This window comes from Artemia franciscana, chromosome 18 (assembly GCF_032884065.1).
Source record: "Artemia franciscana chromosome 18, ASM3288406v1, whole genome shotgun sequence".
In the NCBI taxonomy this organism is placed as follows: domain Eukaryota; kingdom Metazoa; phylum Arthropoda; class Branchiopoda; order Anostraca; family Artemiidae; genus Artemia; species Artemia franciscana.
In genome coordinates this window covers 31,240,221-31,262,762 of record NC_088880.1, presented here as the reverse complement: position 1 = coordinate 31,262,762, position 22,542 = coordinate 31,240,221, and the positions used below count along the sequence as shown (strand labels likewise).

Sequence of the window (22,542 nt, the reverse complement as noted above, 5' to 3'; positions counted from 1 at the left end):
TTTGTAGAGTGCAATGATCAGGTATACCAGTTTATCTGGATGCCGTAGTGTCGGAGGATTTACCACACCGACTCTCCGTGAATTGAGTCAAAGGCTTTTTCAAAATCCACAAAGACAAGGTACATTTTTTGCCTCCATTTGTTACATTCCTGAATCAACGCGCAGGACACATACAAGGTCTGACCAGGAGCGAGATGGGTAGAAGCCATGTTGTTCTTCTCTCAAGTGCTTATCTAGCGCTGTTTGCATGCGGCGGAGGATTATCTGTGAGAATAGTTTCCCTAGGATAGAAAGGAGACGGATTACCCTCCAGTTATTGCACTTTGATGCATCTCCTTTCTTGAAAAGCTTGATGAGTGTGCTTTATCTCATTTTTCAGGGACTTTCTCTGATTGCCAGATGCATGCAAAGAATGCGATTCAAACCGTTATGCAAGCACCTAAAGAGGTTTCGATCATTTCTGCTGATATCTTCTCGTGTTCTGGTGCTATACCATTCTTCATCTTGCGAGCGGCTTGAGCTTTTTCTTCGGTCGATGATTCTTCTGTATTGATTTGAAGGTCCAGAAAAGGTCTTGTGAGGATGTCTGCTGTGTTCGAAGGACTAGGTCTGTAGAGGACTTTCTCAAAATAAACGACCCAAACTTCAGAGATTTCATTGGGGGCTGTGACCATTTTGCCATTTTATCTTTAACTGGTCCGTTTAGGTTACGGCGTTTCCCGATGATTTCATTGGTAACTTTGTACACAGCTTTGGAATCGCCACATTTGGCTGATTTTTCTGCCGTAGCTGCCTTGTCTTCTAGAAAGTCCTGTTTATCTCCCCTTGCGCTCTTCTTCACTAGCTTGTCTTGATGTCGGTATAAATGATTTCTCGAAACTTTGTCGCAGTCATATCCACCGTTTAGAAGACGTTGTTTTATTTTCCGACGCTCTTCAATGAGGATCTATGTCTTATCAGATAAACATTCATCTTTGGGTCTTTCTTTTGTGTCCAAGCATTTCTAGTGCTGTCTGGTTATAGGCATCTTTTAGTGTGTTCCAGAATGACTCCAAAGTGCCATCATTGTTGAAATCTAGGGCCAAGCTCTCAAACCTGTTTGTAAGCTGGATACTAAAGGTGTCACGAACTGCTGCGTTTGAAAAGATCATTCTGAATTTTAGGTGGGCTTTTCTTTGGATTCTGACTTTTCTGTGGATTTCAGCTTGAGGGACAGTTTTGTAATCATCAAGACATAGTCTGAGGTGACATTAGCTCCTATGTGGGCCCTAACATCCTGGAGTTCCAACTTCCACTTTTTGTTTATCAGGATATGGTCAATCTGATTATGGGCTCGACCATCCGGTGAGTTCCATGAGTATTTGTGGATGTTTTTATGTTGAAAAAGAGCTCCACCAATGATGAAGTCATTTGTTAGAGCAAAGTCAACTAACAGTGATCCATTCTCGTTGAATTTGCCAAGCCCTTGACTGCCAAGAACTTCAGGACAGTAGCACTTGTCGCTCCCCACCTTAGCATTAAAGCCACCATCACAGCAAACGAGATCATGGCTGGGGATATCTTTGGCGACAGCTTGTAGGGTGTTGTAGAAACCTTCTTTTGTTCTATCATCCGCGTCGTTAGTTGGTGTGTAACATGCAACTACTGTTGGTTTGGCTTGTCAACCTCTGAACCGTGCCTCGATGATCCTCTCATTTATGGGTGTCCGTTTAATTAGAGCTCTGGACGCAGATGTGGACAGCATTATGGCAACACCTGCTTCTCTCTTTTTTTCGGTGCCACTGTGCAGGATTGTGAATCCCTTTACTAGGATTAGACTGTCTGCACCTTTTAAACGGACTTCCAACAGAGCAAGGATGACGAGGCCATATCTGTCCATCTCTTTAACAACTTGTTCTGTTTTTGAAAGTTGGGCCATGGTCCTCACGTTCCAAAAGCCAAGTTTCATTGGACAATTCAATTTCAAAAATCGTATCTGAGGGCGGTCCGAATTCGTCGTCATTGCGTCCAGGGGCGGTCCATAGTCGTCAGCAGGTTGCATGTTCAGTTTCATGTTGGCTCTCAAAACTAGATGGCTCTATGGCAAATCCTTTTTCCAGAGGAAGGCTCCTAATCTACCGCCGAACCCTCCTCCTTTTTCCAGGCTTGGGACTGGCTGTTTAATTACAGGCGATGTTAAACTCCGTCTACTACTGCTGCTAATACTCTTACTATTACTTAAAATGCAACACTAACATTCAACTACATTTCCAGTTAACACCGCAACCACTGTGATAATAGTAGGCTACTATTAAGGCTAAGACTGAGAACGTAACATTTTAGAGAATAACATTTAGAAAATCACAGAAAAATTAGAAAGGCCAGAACATAATTTGCGCTTTACTGGAAAAACTCAAAATAATTTTTATTGTCGGTTCAATATGCATATGGTCATATTCATTCTTTAAAATCATATAACTTTGGTTTATTAAAGCTATAAAAATGAAAACAATTACAATTCAGCAAAATGCAAATTATGTTCTGGACTTGAAAAGGCATAGGGATTGTGAGCCCTATTGATGTTTCTGCTCGTTTTGAGTTGAACCGATTACTTACTGTAATTTCTGTTCGTTTTGGTTTTGTTTATTGATTATTGCTGATTTGTGGTAGTTTTACGCTTGCTAGATCATGTGATTCTATTTTTGATCATTTTTGGTTTAATAGAAATGTTCACTTTTCCCTGAAAAACACATTTTACAGAAGATGTTATTTAAAGTTAATTTTTCTTCGTTTTATATTGACATAAAAAAAACAAGTTTTTTTTTAAACTGAAAGTAAGAACTGACATTCAAACTTAAAAAAAACAAAAATTATTCTCCATATGAAAGGGACTGTCCCCTCCTCAAAGCCCCGCTCTTTACGCTGAAGTTTTTTGTTGTTTTAAAAAAAGTAGAAAAGTAGATTAAAAAGTAGAAAGAGTTAATCTTTAGCGTAAAGAGTAAGGCGTTGAGGAGGCCATTATTGTGATATTGCTTTGTCAACCTTTTGATCTATTTCAACACCAGCCTAAATATTTCTTGAAAGCTTCACCTCAATACCCTTAGCTTGTGTAGTAGCAGTAGTTTTAGTGGCAATAGCAGGAATATGCACATATCACCTTTGTTTTTTTTTTCAACATCCCCTTCAACACCTAATATTCCAATTTATTAGGCGCATAAATTCTTAAGATACACTCATACACAGAGTGTCTTTTGTTTGTTCGAATTTTCGAATTAAGAATTTTCGACATGAAAGGGGTTTCGTATTAAAATTTGTAATTCGTCTCAACTTTATGGTTAATTTATCCTCCTCAAAATCAGGTCAGAGGTTAAATGAGTACAGAAAGAATAATGGGAGTGACTACAGAGACATGAAATGAAATAGAAAACTATAGGGCATGGGAATTAGGGAAAGAGTTCAGATAAGAACTTGAACAACACTTTGACTTAGGATCTGGACTAATTAGGATCTGACTTAGTATCTACTGACCTTGCTCCACTTTTTACTCCAAGCTGTGTAAGAGATATATGCGGGTATATTAGTAGATACTTGTCGTAAATGGCAAAAAAATCTTTCAAAAGCACATAGTTAGCATTACCCAAAGGCAAATATACCGCCAATATTTTAGATAGTTACATGTAAATATGTATTAAAAGAAACAAAATATTTTAGGCAGCGCTAAAATCTTTTACTTCGAAAACTACTTTGGCAATCTAGAATAACTTTTTATTTTTGGCTAATCTAGAAAAAGTGTCCCGCTTAGCTGCCTTTTTACTACAGAACAATATTTCCTTTGTAACTTCAAATCTCACATTAAATAAACCTTAGTTAATTAAATATCTGGTAATCAAAAATGAACAGAAACTACTTAAAAAATTTCAAAAAGAGGTTTTTAAAAGAAAAGTATAGGTAAAAATAAACGTAAGATCAGCCGAAATCAACTTCTATAATAATTCAAACTTAAAACGACCACAAATTATTATTAGAGAATAAATGAAACGGAAACACGAAGAGAAATTAAATTAACAAATCATAGTAAACGAATATACTACTGTTATTATTATGAATAACTAAATAAATTTTAAAACAAATAAAAATTGAATTGGATATGCAAATCAAGCTTAACACAAACAAAAATTACTGCAAACAAGAGTTTCACTACTGCTCCCTTCTCTAATTGAAAAGGTATGAAGCCTATTGTGTCATTTGCGCTTTACTAAAAATTATTTTCTTAAAACTACTTTATTTTGCACATACAACATTGAAAATATTAATAAAATTACAGTGAAATAAACACTGAACTGCTAAACCTTTATAAATTAATTTAACTATATATCGAATTTTCAGTTTCATTTTCTTAGTTCTTTTCAAGAACTCATACAGTTTGTAAACGAGTTAGATTACAAATATTTTATATTGCAATTGGTACAACATACCAAACAAAGCTAAAATTTCCATGAAAATGTAGAGCTGAGGGGCTTTTAGCGATTAAAATAGCAACTATTAAGTTTAATTTCATTAGTTCATTCCGAAACTGCTCAAGATACACTTTAGGGAAGACGAACTCTTATGCTGAACTCTTTTTTGTAGTAATTTTAGTTGTTTTTTTTTAAGCTTGATTTGCAAATTGGATTCAAGTTTAACTCGTTTTAAGATTTATTTATTCAATAATGTTAGTACCGGTATATTTGTTTGCGATGGTTATTTATTTAATTTTCGTTCGTTTCGTGTCTAATTTATTCTGTAATAGTAATTTTTGGTCGTTCTGAGTTTGATTTGTTATTTGAATTCATTTCTGCTGATCTGAAGTTTAATAAGGACTTCAAATTTCGTGAAAAACTTCTTTTCGGGAAATATTTTTTATTTAATTTCTTTTCGTTTTCCGTTACCAGATATTTACTTAACTACAGCCTGTATTTTAGAAATTCAGATATTCACATTACTTACATTATTCTCAGAGAAGCACCTTTATGAAAAAATTACATTTGTTTACTTTAAAAAAACATTTTTCGGAAAGTTTTTTTTTTTAATTCTGCTCCTTTTTGATTGCCAAAGCTTTGGATTTGGTAAATATAATGAATATTACTCCACTTTTTTATGTCTCTAGCGTAAAAATTAAAATCTTGAATTCAAATTTGAAAGTTCTAATTAGTGACTTTTTATTTATTTCAATACCCCTTAATATTCCCTGAAATTTTCAGCTAAACGCCATCAGCTGTCTCCTGGGTAATTTTCAACACGCCTTTCTGACAATCTAGATATACAGAGTATTTCATAATGGAATATTCTCACCCTTTGCTGCTAAAAAGATATTGCATATATTCTCTGTTGATACCAGAGATGCATTGAGTGTCTTTTTACTTAGTTTAAAACCCCCCTTAAGTGTTCCCTTAAGGTTCAAACACAGTTCAACATACCTTGAAAATTTCAGCTTGCTGCCCTCAGCCATCCTAGAGATATTGCGGATGCGCCTTTTTGACAAACAGCATGCACATTTGGGGTTGGCAACGTTTCCTTTTTTGAACAAACAGTAAAAAAAACAAGAAAAAAAAACAATAATTAAAAATGAAAAGAGAAACGGAGAAAAAACGGAACTCTGTTTCTTTTTTTCCTTTTTCTTTTACAGAAAAACGGAAACAGCCTGTTTTTATTTAAAAAGGCGGCCGTTTAAACAAATATTTTCTTTTTTTCCAGCCACTGCGTAATTCAGGGTAAGTGTAGAAGCAGTCTGCCCAAAATTCTAGCGGATAAGGAATAGTTTTTCCGGCATTTAGATGGCATATTTTTGTTGGCATTTAGTTGAATATTTTAATTTATACGCTAGAGACAAGAAAAACTGGAGATTATATTCGTTATATTTAGCAAAACTGTGGAAATCAAAAAGGAACAGAAATTAATTAAAAAAACAAACTTTCCCAAAAACGTTTTTTTCAAAAAAAAATTTCCTAAAGGTACTTTTCTGGAATGATAAAAATAATATGAATATCTATTTTCTAAAACATAGGCTATAGTTAAGTAAATACCTGGGAACCAAAAACGAAAAGAAATTAATTAAAAAATATTTTCCGAAAAGAAGTTTTTCCAGGAAAATTTAAGTCCTTATTAAACTTAATATCAGAAGACGGATACATTCGAGGGAAAAGGGCAGTGGGGTGCAGTTTGCCCTCTGATGAATTTTTATTCTTAAAAGGGAACTATAAATTTCCGTTTCCAATCAAATAAGTCTCATCCGAAGTTTGTACGGCCATCCTTTTCATAAGAAGCTTAGGACTCCTCGGGGCATAGCCTAAAACCCTTTTTTTCTGGGCTCTGGAGGATCCCATGAACCCTATAAGCATGGTTATATGATTTTTTGACTATTTGAAGCAAAATTGCTATCTCAAAATTTTGATTGGATGCATTAAGGGAAAAGAGGGCAGTGGTGGGGAGCTAGTTGCCCTCTGTTAATTGTGACTTTAAAAAGAGCATCAGAACTTCCGATTTCCAATCGAAAGAACCCCCTCCGAATGTTATACGACCATCCTTTTCATATGAAGTTCTTCTTAAAAAAAAATACAAGGAAGCCTTATGGCCTTTACTATAGGCCCCTTAGTGTTGCCTTTCATCTTAAAGAAGCGAGATCTGATATATTTAAAGTTACTCAATAAAAACTACGAGTCTGAAAAAATTGCTTAACTTACAAAAAAGGGACGGGAACACTTTTGCAACCGATTTCTTTCATTTGCAAATTAAATATTGTATCAAATTTATCTTAATTAATTCACCACTATTTTTTTAATGAATACGATCACCTTAGTTGTCTGAGTTCTAAAGAAATTGTATTGATCCTAGCCATTTCTCAAGCTACCAATCAAGGATAAAGGCCATCTATTTATTACTGTTTGTATACACGATTTGTAGCCCGCATTGCGGGGATTATTGTGTTGTTAGCTCAGATAATATTATGGTCGTAACTGAGGCTGAAATTAAGAGTGGAACAAATATTTTCTTAGACTACACTGCCTTGCCAAGTTCGCTCAATTTTTCACAGAGAGAAGCTAATAGTGCCCCATAGCAACCAAAAGTTGAAAATATTTTCAAAATTGAAAAAGTGCTTACTGAAAATTAGTTGTTACTTAATATTAGGAAGGGAACGATGACTGTAATCTATATTAATCTTAAAAGTAATTAAATAAAAAAAACAAGATTTTTTAACGGAAAGTAAGGAGCAACATTAAAACTTAAAACGAACAGAGATTACTTCGTATGCGAAAGGGGATGCTTCCTCATCAACGCCCCGCTCTTTTCGCTAAAGTTTGACTCTTTCTCTTAACTCTACTTTTTAAAACAGTAATGATGTTGATGAACAGTTGATGAGGAAGCTCCCCCTGTCATATACAAAGAAATTTCTTTTCGTTTTAAATTTTAATGTCGCTCCTTACTTTTCGTTAAAAAAATTGTTTTTTATTTAATTTCTGAATGTTTTTGAATCAATGCATGTTTTGATTTTGGCTCTCGGCAGATGAATAATTAAAACGAAATTTGCATATTTTTTTTTTTTGCTAAATGGCTTTCTCATAGCTATGATCGAATGATTTTGAGAAAAAAGGAGCGGGGGGGGAGGCCTAGTTGACCTCCGATTTTTTGGTTACTTAGAAAGGCAACTAATACTTTTAATTTTTTTACAAATGTTTTTATTAGTAAAAGATATACGTAACTTACAAATTAGTTTACGTAACGAACTTCTGTATTCTCATGTTTTTATTACGTATATGAAGGAGTTCACCCCCTCGTCAGTACCTTGCTCTTTACACTAAATATTAAATTTTGTCCAAATTTCTTGAGAATGACCCCTGAATCACAAAAGCCGTAGAATAAATAGTTGAAATTACTAAAAATACTTTAGCGTAAGGAGCGAGGTATTAGGAGGAGGTGAGCCCATCATATGTGTAATAATTTCTGTTCCTTTTAAGTTTTAATGCTTCTCCTTACTTTCAGTTGAAAAACTTTTTCATAATTATTTTTTCATTGTTTTTTTTAAATAATGCTGGAAAATAATCCGGGGCTCCCTTCATGAAAACTTTCTTCCCCCATGCCAAATTCTTCCAAAGAAAGTTCCCCCAACATATATCTCTCTTCTCAAATCCCCCCCCCCCCGACCTAAAAATCCCCCTGAAAACGTCTGTACACTTCCAAATAACCATTGCTATATGTAAGCACTGGTCAAAGTTTGTAACTTGAGGCCCCTCCCGCGGGGACTGTGGGGGATTAAATCGTCCCCAAAAACGTAGTTATAAGGTTTTTTTGACTACGCGGAATAAAATGGCTATCTCAGAATTTTGATCCGGTGACTTTAGGAAAATAATTAGCGAGGGAGGGGGCCTAGGTACCCTCCAATTTTTTTGCTCACTTAAAAAGGGCACTAGAACTTTTCATTTCCGTTAGAATGAGTCCTCTCACAAGATTCTAGGACCACTGGGTCGATACGATCACCCCTGGGGAAAAAAACAAACAAACAAACAAACAAATAAACACGCATCCGTGATCTGCCTTCTGGCAAAAAAATACGAAATTCCACATTTTTGTAGATAGGAGCTTGAAACTTCTACAATACGGTTCTCTGATACGCTGAATCTGATGGTGTGATTTTCGTTAAAATTCTATGACTTTTAGGGGTTGTTTTCCCCTATTTTCTAAAATAAGGCAAATTTTATCGGGGTCGTAACTTTTATTGGGTAAAACTAAACTTGATTAAACTTATATATTTAAAATCAGTATTAAAATGCGATTCTTTTGATGTAGTTATTGATATCAAAATTCTATTTTTTAGAGTTTTGGTGACTATTGAGCCGAGTCGCTCCTTACTACAGTTCGTTACCACGAACTGTTTGAAATGGTTTTTAAAGACGAATTTATTAGGGTTTTGAAAAAAGAACTTGAAGCCCTCCTGAAAAATGGTGCGGAATCCTTTTGAAAGATAGACTACTAAAATTACTTTTGTAAAAAATCCTACTGAAGAGGATTGTAGTCCTCAAAATAAAAGATAATATCTTTTTGTATGAGTAGTACTGGTGTGTTCTTTTTTTCGTTTTTTTTTATACTCACCGTAAGTGTGGCAGAAAAACATCATAGAAAGCTTTTTAAGGGCTCATTTGAAAAACCATTTCAGTAACTAGTTGGGTTTTGCAAATTTGTTGTTATAGTGCCATCAGATAGTGCCATATGGTGCCCAAAAACGCATTTAGATGCTATTATAGAAGTGAAAATGTCGGATGACATTTTTTTCCAAACCTATACCAACCAACCTAGAATACCAAACCTATCTTTAATTTGATGATTTTTTATTTCAATTCTAGTTTTGTTTTATTAGTGAACTACTTATTTTTAGAATTTAAAAACTGTAAAAAAAAAAAATACGTGACGTGACGGTCTAATTGAAGCAGTTTTTCAAAAATATGCTGCATATTTATGCTTCATGCAACATGAAGCAGCAATTTTGATTCGCTTTAAGTTTCAACTGTGCCTTATACTTTAACAGGGATTGTTTTTTTATCTTTTTCAGATCCGTGAGTGATTTGAAAGACTATCTAAAAGTGACTAAATAGAAGTTATTTTCTTTAGACGCAGATAGAAGTGATATTAATACACAAAATAAGCATATACGAGTATAATCCCGTGCTATTCATAATTAAGCTTCAATACGGCTTGAAGATACTTCTTTTTCCAGTTCAATGTCTTTAGGGTTTGAAGTATCACTTTAAACTATTGGGAGAGAAGGTGGAACTATGTCACAACAGTGGGGGTTTGAGGAGGTGTTTTAAAGGTTAATATCACTCCTCACTTTAGTTTTGAAAAGTATTTGATAGTTTATTAATAAATCGTTGATGCTTTATAGAAAGGCAAATATCTAAGTCTTTTGACTGCTTTTGCTTGAAAAAGGAGGAGGGTGGCTCTGGTCAACAAAGATTTGTCTTTGGGTGCATATAACACTATTTTCTTTTTTTTCTCTTCAATGGTTTTAATATGTAGTGATTCAACAAACACCGTGTATACACAGAGAATCTATCATCCTCTTCGTATTCCCTTTCTGGTCATCTTCAGCACTAAAATTAAGAACAGACGGCCAGGTTTTTAGATACTTTTATTCTTTTGCACTAATACAACAAGAAACTGTGCAGAAAAACAATTCCTGACTGATTGTTAATGTTGGCTGATGTTACTTGGACTCTTCAGAAAACAATCCAAAACCGTCTTATGCCATTCTTTTTTTCCTACGCACTTTTATGGTTTTTCGAAATTAACCATCTTTGGTTGTTTTATTGTCTATATATTTTACGTAGCTTGCTGTTAACATATATTTTTATCTTCTCAGCAATAAATATTTTAAACATCAAAACACGCTGCTCCAGATTTTGTAAGTGAATTTAAAGTTTTTGAATTTTCCTTTCAAAGACAATTTTTTAGGCCAGTTGAACTCTTTGACAATATTCCATCGCATGCTCCGTATTCTGCGAGTGAATAAAAGGACTACGAAGAGAATGACCTAATCGAACCTAGCATCAAGGCCCCACCCGGTGCAGAGGGAAGATTTTTCCTGAGTAAACCAACTATTACTGTAACAACCGACATTACCACTGTAAGTATCTGTTATCGTTTTGTTAACATGACTATTTCTTATCTTTTCAGTAATTGATGGATAATGGATAGAAAAAAAATTACCAATCTAAATTCTAATGAATAATATGTTTTGGAATTCCACCTTTAAACACGATTTTCAAAAAACTTACAAAAATTAGTCAACTGGCCGCTTGGTACCGTTTTCATAATCGAAATTCTGGTTTTGATTAAACACATAAATAGAACTAGAATACCAAGAATATGAAGAAAGTAACCGAACTTAACCTAGATTCAAGGCTGTAGCAACTGCCGAGAAAGATGTTTTATGAGAAAAGACTCAGTAGCTCTGAAAACTAACATAACTAAGCATTAAGGTAGTTATGTGTGTTGGTAATTGTATTAGTTTGTCAGAGTAACAAACACTTACAGTAAGTGTCTGTTAACTTATGGAACAGAAATCTACGTTAAAAAAGTGCCACTGACAAAAATTGAATCCAGACGCTTTTGCTGTAAGCAAGGTACGTTTTAGAGACGACTGAACTACTATAGTCCATTGATATTCATAGCAAGGTTTTACATTATATCAAATCAGATTAAGCAAATACTTTATAAATTTATGTCAATTTACTGTTGAAGTAATTAACCATTTCTAATGAAGTAAATAAGGTATCTGCAATTGTAAACGATTATCCTGAGTATCAGCTACAAGCTATATCTATGACTAACTGCTTTACTGTAAAGTAATTTCTCTTACATATCTCAGGTCAACTGTTAGTTACACGGGCAATGCACATGGATCAAAAGCCTTATTCCTGCAATGTCTGTGTGTTTTCCAGATAGTCCAGATAGATCCAGATAGTAATCTGTTTTTATTTTTGACTGCTGCAATTTCGGAATTTTTCTTAGATAGGATTAAATAACTAAATAGCTAGTGACTCTCCACTTTTTTAAAGAGAAATCTAGAGTTTTGATAGGAAAATTATTGTAAATCTTCTGTAAGAACAGAAAAATTTTACCTTGATTTAAATTTGGGTCATAAACCAAAGGTTTTTCAAATCCTATCAGAATATAAGACTAAAAAATTGTATAACAACACACATTGTATAACAACAGATTTATAATTCCTGGCTTTTTCAAACGGACGGAGGATTCAAGGCCCTCTTTGTCCACATGTAGAGGTTCTGGACTTAATATTGTTAAAATAATCTTCTACCCGTCAAGTCTTATGTCTTGGGTAGGAAATCTCCCATTTGACGCAAAATAGGGGGTTTATCGTAGTGTACGCATAAATTTTTCTCACCATGATATTTTCCATAGAGGAAGTTGTGGTAGAAACTTATGTAGGAGCTTATTCGATTAGAAATTAGAAGTTCCCTTGTCCATCTTAATTTTCAAAAGTGATCAGAGATTAATAAGCCTTCCTCGTATCCCCCCCCCCAAATTGCACTTCCAGGCTGAAAGATTATGAAACGAAGATCAGCCCCGTCGTAGAGGGGTGCCACCGATTTGAATCAAAATCAACTTGGTGAAAGTGAATGAAAATGTCGATCAGTGGTCAATCATACATGGCTAGGGTAGAACTAAAGTAGGTAGGCATAGAGTAGCCTACCCTGTTCCAGAAAAAAAAATGATTCAAAGATTTACAACTGACCATGTTCATAGGCAGGAATTGCCTGCAATCGGGCAACTGATATTGTTTATACTATATGAACTATACATACAGTGAGAGCCCACTGGAATTACAATACGGAGGACCAAGTTTTTTGGGTTGACTAATAACGGATAATTTCTACTATAGTTTCTTTAACTCACAGATGAACCACCCTTTTAAGCTTAATAGGCCCAAATAATGTTAAAATCCTGTTTTCTATTCTTTGTTTCGTTTTTGGCTTAATCTGCCTCTAATCTGCCTTTCTCCCAACCCCGTTAATTTCCCAAACAGATCCAATAAAGATCTTGACAAAGCCATTTTCTTGAACACAATTGAAAGATCAAGTCATTATTTCACTGGGGATGTTAACTCCCTGCATCCTTTGGGGTCAGGGCTGTAAATCATACAATTCACCTTTTGTCTGCGTATAGTATTTGTTATTGGGAAAGAGGGCATTTTTAATCCTTAGTGTCCAAAAAGACCAATGGTATTCAAGCGAAACCTTCAAAGAATGTTGAAGAGGGTATTGAAATCAAATCAAATGCTCTATGTGAATACATGTTTCAACCGGGTGTAACTCAAGAATGACTAGGCTTATTAATTTAGGACTTAAAGAAAATAAATTAAAATCAAGTACTAAATAAAGTTTTGAATTAAAATCAAGTAGTTGTGGGCATCAAGACTTGGCCAATTGTAGAGAAAGCCAAGACAGATAGTCCGGGTGAGTGAGATGCAAATCTGGCATAGCCGTTATAAGAATTGTTCAAAAATGATTTGATAGTCATAGAACTGAATGATAGTCATAGAACTAAGGGCTGAAACAAATAGATTGGTTTTTGATTGATGCGTGACGGACAGTGTCCACTGTACTTATTTTGCGAAATCTGGAACTGAAATTCCAGGGATTCCCAGGTGAACAAGTGAAACCTATGCCTAATAGACTTAACCGCTTTTAGTCGAAAGCTGGAATACCGTGTCATATTATTGACAAATAACCAACGATTCCTCTGAACTCGTGGGTGAACGGTAAAACCTACAATTTGAAGGGGACGATCAATTGACCAAAAAGTTCATATTTGCACGCTGCCTATGCTACTACTATTGCTATTACTACAACTACTACTATTGAATGAATGAACGAATGTATTTTATAATCCATCAAAAACTCAAAGGCATGGCGATGGAGTATAAAAAAAAAGAGAAAGACACATTCAAAAATAGGAACAAAATATATACAAAATAAAAAAATCCAATAAACTAGACTTTTCAAAATAGTAAACCACTCCAAGGGTGACAAACCTCTTTTGACGACAATTTTACATATGAGTTTTCCAGCTGTACGATCGGGTCGAGAACTCGGTAATTTTGTTCCAGAATTGTGTTAAATGACCATATCGGAACACTCAGAAGAAACTTTGCATAACGAAAAAATAGCTTTCTAATTTCCTGCTTATCACTTTCATTCAGAATGACTGTGAACGGAGCTAAATACAAAACTTGGGGAAGAACAACAGCATTATACGTTTTCGCGAAGAGCTTTTTTGTCGTATTTGTTTGCGACAGCACTAAAAAAGCATAAGCAGCCTGGATTTTTTTTTTCAGTTCTAGCCACCAATATCTTTCTTGTTGAAGATATTGAATCTCCAATAAGGAGACCTAGGTAAATAAGCCCTTGGGATGGGGCAACGGATGCTCCACCAAGATTCACTGAAGTTGAAGCCAGCTCAGACGGGAAATTAAACAGAAGAACTTGGGATTTTCCAGTGTTAAGATTAAAACCGATTTTTTCTAAATTCACTCGAAATCACATTAAAGCTCTCCTCTAGACTAGATACTGACCAATTCAAATTTAGCAAGTCATCTGCATAACATAATACTGACGTCTTAGTCACTTTTACATGACACAAAATCAGTATGTTAGACAGTAAATCAGTATTTTACTCCAAAGCGGAGCACCTTAGCTACGCTTTCGAGTTCAACTGAGACAGACGTCTGCTCTCACTTGGTCCGCTCTCACGTTTCAATACTGAATTGTGAAGTTCAAAAAATGGGGAGCGAAAAATTCCACCTCTGTTAAAACATGGTTGCCAAAGACAACAATTTACAGTCCCACTTATGAGCTTGAAGCTCAAACCACCTGTCTTAAATCAGCCAATGCAGATCCCTCCCCCCTCACACCAACCACTCCTCGTGAAACCTTGGAAAAACTGGCAAGAACCAACATCTGCCAGCCTTCCGACAATATATCCAGTACAAACAACCAACCAGTTTGGAATTTCAAAGAAATAAAGATTCACCCACCCCTCAAACCATGTCTTCCGAGTATCCCAACTTGGAACCGATTCAATGTGCTGGCAAGGAGATTCGAGACCGCAGTGTAAAGCCCTTCTTTCATCCCTACATATTTCCGAAAATACTATTATCAAATGTCCAGTCACTTATGAACAAATTAGAAAAGGCTGAACTTTGCTTGAAGAATGAACTGGTTGATATTGCTTGTATCTGTGAATCATGGTCCACGACTGAAGATGTTGTGGCATTTGAAAGATATGCTGAAGGATTGAAGGATTTGAAGGATTGGGCTTAGAATGACACCCAATGATATTACAGTAACACGTGGTGGTGATGATGGTATTATTTGTCGATCGTCTATAAGAAATCGAGTTCTCACTTTCAGTAATATACAAAATAAGCATGGTTTTGAAGTATTATAGTTGTGGTGCAGGCCTAAGAAGCTTCCCAAGGAAGTGGTATCACTGGTGATATGTGTTCTTTACTATCCGCCCCATGGCCCCTATCGTAAAGACCTTGTGAATTACTTACAGAATTGCACTGACAATGTACGATCCTTGTATCCTAATGCTGGTATCATATTGTGTGGTGACTTTAATGACTTAGATGCCAAATGGCTAAGTAATTCACTATCACTTAAGCAGGTTGTCAATGTGCCCACAATGAGGAAACCGTATGTTGGATCTCATTTTTAGCAACTGTCCTGAATATTATAATACTCCAGCGACATTACCCCCATTAGGTTGAGTGATTACTTGTGTGTTGCTTGGACACCCAATCATTTTATCCCAAATAGACAAATAAATAGTGTGGTGTACAGGCCTTTCACACCTGAACTAGTAAATCTCTACAAGAAATGGCTCACAGATCGTGACTGGCGTGATATACTCTCATTGTCTGACGGTGACAAAATGGCAAGTTTATTCTGTAAGGAACTGTCCGAAAAATACTGTGAAATTTTCCCACAAAAAAAAAAATATGTGTGAAATCTAATGATAAACCATAGATTTGGAATCTGATAAAAGTGAGAAACGAATTGCATTTAACTGGACCCGTAAAAGATTTCAAAAGAGTAAGAAATTTAATTGTATATAAAATAAGATGTTCACGTAAGCAGCATGGGTCTAAAATAATAAGCAAAAATATATAAATCCAACCCAAGGAGGTTCCATGACTTAGTTCAGAACATTATCTGCAAAAAAGTAACCAGAGTTGAAGTGAGAGATGTCAATGGTAAACCCCTGTTACCTAGTGAAATTAATGACTTTTTTGCATCAATTTGTAAAATTCATCCGCAACTAAGATAATTACCACCGAATGATTCAGTTTAAAATATCCCTATACTAGAGATTTGGTCAGTTGCGAAAAAGTTGAAGGCACTTGATTCTCGTAAATCTAGATATCCTAGTGAGATACCAATTAAATTGATTATTGAGTATGCTGATCTTTTATCTAATCCTTTAACGGCAATTTTTCACCAGTGTTTTATTGATGGTGTTTTCCCATGTATTTTTAAACAGGTGTATGTAACGCCTATCCCCAAATGCAAGGCACCTAAAGATATAACCGAGCTGAGGCCGATTTCGAAAACTCCAGCTCTCTCAAAAGTATATGAAAGTTTTATTTTTGATTGTTTATTTGAGGATATAAATGACAATATTGATCCCCCAACAATTTGGATTTAGATCCGGGCATAGTACTGTTCATTATTTGGTTGCATTGTTGGATATTATCCTTCAGCACTTAGAAAATAATGGGGCCTATGTTGATGCATCATTTGCAGACGCAGTTAAGGCTTCTGATAGTCTTGATCATAATGTAATTGTGGAAGAAGCAAAGGCTATGGGTGCCCGTCCATTTGTTGTACGAATGCTCGCTAGTTTTCTTTTTGAAAGATCTCAGTGTGTCCAAATTCCTGATCATGAGCCATCTGAATTTGTAATTTTTTTTTTTGGTTCCCCACAAGGGACTAAATTAGGCCCACTTTCTATTCTTATTGTTTTTTACCGTATTTTAACAACAATTCGTGAGCGTTTTAAATTTGCTGATGGTTTAACTGTTTTATCACTGCGACTAAGCCCTCCGGCTACTGAACAGTCTGATTTGATCAAAATTTATCATGATCTAAAAGCTGAATTAGGAAAGGTAAAACTGACGGTCAGTGAAACTAAGAGCTCTTATATGACGTTTTCCTTCCTAAAGGGTAACGACCACCCTTCTCATAATTCCATACTGCCAACAAAGAAAACTGTTAAAATACTTAATAATTCTATGCTCAGGATTATTCTTAGTTAATACAGCATTGTGAACTAAGGATTCTTTTGGACGATTGTTTAAGATGGAATTCGCACGTTGACTATCTGACTAAAAAAGGCGCCTCGCTTTTACATTCATTTTCCAACCTAAAAAGATATGGTACGCCAACTGAGGTTTTAAAGTCTGTATACTGCAGCTATGTTAGACCTTCTCTTGAGTATGCATGACCTGCTTGGCATCCGAGATTGACAAAAGATCAAACAGATAGACTTGAGGCGATACAAAAAGAGCTGTGAAAGTTATACTTGGAGAAAACTACTCAACTTACGAGGATGCACTGAAACAACTCAATTTGGACTCACTTGGTAGTCGTAGACATGGCTTAACATATAGATTTGGACTGAATTGTTTGAATTCCCCAGCTCATTGTCATCTACTACCCAACCTTGAGAGCCCCCAACTGAAGGACCAGTTACTCGACTCCGACAAATAAAAAAGAATTGTCCACAGTTACTGAATTACTCAGCCTATAGTACTGAGAGATACCGCAAATCTTTTGTTCCATATTTTACCCGTCATTTTAATAATATTGACGCGACTAATATTTAATGTTTGATTAATATGTGTTTGATTAATATAATGTTTTTTTAAATTCCCTGTGAGTGTTTTTGAAGGTATAAACACTCAAACAAATGCGTATTCGTGATGCATAGTATAAATATTTAAGTTGCTTCTACTGTGTTATGATAAGATTGAGATTGACTTGTTGGACAATTTCATGGAGGACGATTATGATCGTGAGTAGCGCAGAAGGCAATATCGCGCTCATTCAGACACGGCCAGGATCCTTAAAAAAGGCCCAAAATTCAGAGTTTGGGACCAGGTCCCTGAAATAGTTTTCTAGAAATAGGATCATAAATAGCTGGTATGCAATTTTTAGCATACCCTGCCAATAATTTTTAGGATTTTATTGTAAATTTCACTAGCCAATTATAACATACGGCTGATAACTTTAAAATGAGGAGAATGAGTAGGCTTTCTCAAAAAGGTAGTCAATAACCAGTGATTTGAATATTTTGAATATTGTACGTTTAGGTTATAAGGTTGAATTTGAGAAAACACCATTGAAAGTTTTGAAAACCAAGAATAAAAGTTTCACTTTTGGAGAATTACACGCTATAAGGAATAAATTTGATATTTTATTGCATAAAGGTGCTATTGTTGAAGTTCCGAGTTCAGAATAAAGCAAATACTTAGTATTTCTCCCGTTTTTACGGTCCAATGAAAAAGGGCTATCGGTTTATTCTGAATCTTAAAGAGTTAAATAAAAGTGTTAAAATAATGCCATTTTAAAATGGAAACTTTTTGCCAGCAATTCTTTAAATGACAAAAAATATAACCTGACCTCTGTTGACCTTGTAAATTTTTATTATTCAAGTCTTGTTGATCTTGATGTTTGGAAGTGGCTTCATTTGAAGAAGATTATTGCTAGGTTTTAATGCCAAATTATTTGTCAGGCGAAAACACACAAAACCAGTTTTCTCCCTACTTTGATAAAGGGTATTTGTCTGTTGTTCACTTGGATCATTAATCTTTTCTGGGAAGGTTATTTTCAGGATGTCAAAACAATATTCATGAAACAGTGAATTCATTGTCAGAAATGAGGGTTTGTCACTCAACTGGAAAAGGTAGTTCTTACTTCAAGTCAACGAACAGAATTTTTAGTTTTATGTTAGATTAGCAATCAATGCGTATTTTCCTGCCGGAACAAAAAATTCTAAAAGTATGGGATGTCGTTTCAAAGCTTCTTAGTCCAGAATCGACTACGATTCAAGAATCGGCCTAAGCTCAAGGTGTTCTGGTTTCAAGCTTACCAACAGTGGATAATGATCGAAGAACAAATCATTCCTCTCGCAGCCCCAAGTTTAAATGTCGTGCTTGAAATGGCTCTCAGAGCCCTGAAATTAGTTCTAGGAACGCAATATCTAGCTCTCGGAGCCCAATAATAGGTTCTAGAACCACCAGAACTGGCTCTGCATGCCCCAAAAGAAATCCATGACCGAAGAAATGACAGACAATGGAAAGCTTCTCCGGAGAAGCACAAAGGCAAAAGATTTAAATAAAGCACGTCAAATTACGATACAATTAAAAAGGCCCTGGTGCCAAAGAAGGTCTCAAGATAAAAAAAAGAAGAGGCCACAGAGCTGTCTCTGGGGCCTCTCGAAATAGGGAAGCTGAAGTATTTAATCGAGTGCCATACTAGGCCTGTGAATATCGATAAAATTGTTATTCCCAAGGTTAATCGTAAAAATTTGGACTACTTTCTCATCACGGGCACTTCAAGTGCAGTGGCCTATTGCTCCCTCAACGTCTTGGGTTTTAGATGCAGCAAATACGATTCTTTAGCTTGAAAATCACGATATCAAAGAAAGGGTTCTCAAAAACCTAACAAATAAGGTTCACATGCTTGGCATCACCGATTATGGTCTCCGTCTAAAAAGGCCTCATTCGATGAATATTCGAAATGAGCCCAGATCCCATGGTAGCATCAGCTTTATGTGCTCCTGGTTTCAAAGTGACAGAGTTTCTTTTTTTTGCAAGGACGTTCCCAAAACACCATCCAAAGCCAAAACCGTGGTGGATTTGAAAGAATCATTTGGAAGACCAAAATTTGCAAGAAGAGGGGGGATACCGTTATCGCTACTGGCAGAACGGGGCTCCCCGTCCAAACTATCGCAGACATTTGTGTCTTTAACCGGAAAGCGGAGTCGTTCAGCACTCAAGCACTAATACATGCGCAGGGCAATTTTGCGGCCGAGCTAACTTTAACATCCGATGTAAGCTTGGAACTGCAATAGCAGTTGGATATTTCCGATCATTCTTCTAAAGCAATTTAACCTAGATCAGTTAGCAAAAATGTATGTGTGATAATGCACAACACTAGGCTGTGGGTAATGCATCAGAGCTAGCCTGGACATTTGTGGATGAATATTCCATGAAACGGCCACAGGTAGGCCTAAATTGTCCTCAGAAAAAAAAAGATTTGACATCAATGTTTTAGAAACAAAAGCTGTTTATCTGGGATTAAAAAGCTTTATTCAGGATAGCAAAGGCATGCATGCCTGGCTTTGTTCAGACAAAAAAACCGCAATAGCTTATATAAATAAAAAGAGAGGATCAAAATTTGAGTTTATAATTATTTTGCAAATAAGGTTTGGCAGCTGGTTTTGCAGGGTAAAGGGTGGTTAACTGCAAAACATATGTCTGGAGTGGCTAATATCACTTATGAAGAATCACGAAAATTTGATAATGAAAAAGCTGGTAATTGAATATCTAAAATTATTAACTCTTTTGTATCCCAGTCGATAGACATTGACTTGTTTGTAACTAATTAAATTTTCAGATTGAACCATTTATTTCTTGGGAACCAGATCCAAAATGTTTTTCGTAAATGTAATTGCACTGAATTGGAAGCCTCAGACACATTTCTTCTATGCACCCTCCCCCATTTATTTTGCTTCTGAAGAGCCTTCAGAAAGCAGAAAAAGATCAGGCAACTGGTATTTTGATCTTTCCAATTGGACCACACAAGTCTAATATCTCTTACTATTTAGGCTTTTAGTTAAAGTCCCATACTTCTAATAGAGGATATTTTTATTTTGTCTTTGTAACAGAAACTGACCTTGCATCATCTATTGCCAAAAACGGTACTCCTAGTGGTTTGTGTCATTTTCGGCAAGGTCTTTACTACCAAGGATATTCTCCTTCCATAGTCGATATTATCATGCATGAATGGCGGGATTCGAAAAGGCACCAGTAAAGGGTCTACATTAAAGAAGGTCGACTTTTGTGGAAGAAATGTGGTCCAGCCTTAGAGGTAGCTTAAGCTAGAGACCTTGACCTTCCTTACGGAGCTTATTCACTCTGGTGTTGGATATAGCACATTAATGCTACAAGTAGTGATTTATTGGCAACTTTACCAAGTCTTCAATTTGGTAGTAATTAAATCACAGAAGCTCGTGAGAGGTGCCTTTAATAGACAGCCTTGTCTTCTAAAGCTTTCTAGTATTTGGGATGTAAAAGGCTTATTCGATCTTTTTAGATTATCAGCTAAGTATATTTATAATCTTCAAATAAAAATACTAACACACAAATTAGCAATTTTATTGATTTTATCAGTTAATGAAAAGGTTCAGATTTAGGCCCGGTTTCAGTTTTGTTTTTCAAATTAACGTGCTGTTAAAAACAACGAAACCGTACAACAACAAATCAGTGGTAAACTTTTGGCCTTTCCTTGTGTCCTTGTGTCCAATATATTAGAATGACGCAATATCAAAATTAATACGACACATTTTCTCATACATACTGTCAGCTTCATATTGCTGAGTCCGAGTCATCTATTTCTAGATGGATATAAGAATTGTTATTTCTTACAGTTAAAATCTCATTGTTTGTGGTGCTCCTAGCACTAGTCCTACTTCAATCCCCACCTTAAAGCAAGGCTCTGCGACAAACCAATAGAAAGTGGACGACAGCTATTTGTCTTTGGAATTTATTCAGTTTATTTTGTGTGTTTTAAACATCTTACTACAATTGAATTTTCACACAATAGCCTCTTTTTACAAATTGGCTATTATTGATTGTTAGTGATGGTATAGTTCATGGTGACTTTAAAATCTCAGTTGAACTCGAAATCGTAGCTAAGGTGCTAAGCTTTGGAGTAGAATTGATAAATTAAACGAAAACTTACCATGTTTGAAGTTCGGCTGTAATTCCACTTTAAAAAAGGAGCACCAGCGTAGCTGAGAGTTCAACTGCCCTCCTGACTTCCCTTCCCGTTGAACTCTCAGTGCTTCACCATGAACTTAAAAATCGCATACTACAAGGACTTTAAAATGCAGGTATTATTTTTGGTCAATCCAAGAAAGAGCGGACGTCAATCTCAGTTGAACTCTTAGCTACGCTGGTGGTCCTTTTTTGAAGTAGAATTACAACCAAACTTCAAACTTGGTAAGTTTTGGTTTAATTTATCAATTATACACCATCGGTGACGTAATTGAGACCTGTTTAATACCTGTATACATAGGGATATCAACTGGGACGATTGACACCTCAATTTTCAGGCTTACCTTTAGGTGGCAATACATATAAAACAGCAAACCGACAAAATCAATTTTAACCCCACGCCTAATCAGGTCCAATATCACCTGTGAATGAATCAATGAACCCAATGCATTAGCAATATCATACGCACTAACAACCGAAATGTCTCATTTCCAAACAGAATCTATCAATACCGCACAAAGGGATCTCAGTGCCTGGAAGCACCCAAGCCCTCGTTGAAAACCAAACTGGAAAAGGGACATCTTACAAAAATCCTTTGAACATCATGAATAATCAATAGCTCAAAAATGTTTGATCATACGCTCGACACCGTAATAGGACAATACGAATTACAACTAAAACATGATTTACCATTTTTTAAAATTGGTATAATTACCTCAATACAAAGATTATCAGGTACAACCCCGAACAAAATATCATCTGAAATAACAAAGCTAAATGCTCAAATAACAAGACACTACCCAAATCCAGATGTCAGGTGTAAAGGCCATCGTATCCAGATGATGATTTTTTCTTCAGTTTTCTTACTTCAGCTTTCAGCTTTGTCTGTATAATACTTTCAATCTCTTTGTCAAAGACAACTTGAGCGTTACTATTAGGGCACT

At 35.6% G+C, this 22,542-nt stretch overlaps 1 long non-coding RNA gene across 2 annotated transcripts in view; it reads left to right on the top strand.

Annotated features, from left to right (window-relative positions):
* Nucleotides 1-22,542, top strand: part of LOC136038455 (uncharacterized) — a 55,906-nt gene that overhangs the window by 18,067 nt on the left and 15,297 nt on the right. For both annotated transcript variants that reach the window (XR_010620211.1, XR_010620210.1), the window contains exon 2: nt 10,462-10,633. This is a non-coding gene — a long non-coding RNA (uncharacterized LOC136038455). The remainder of the gene's footprint in view (nt 1-10,461; nt 10,634-22,542) is intronic.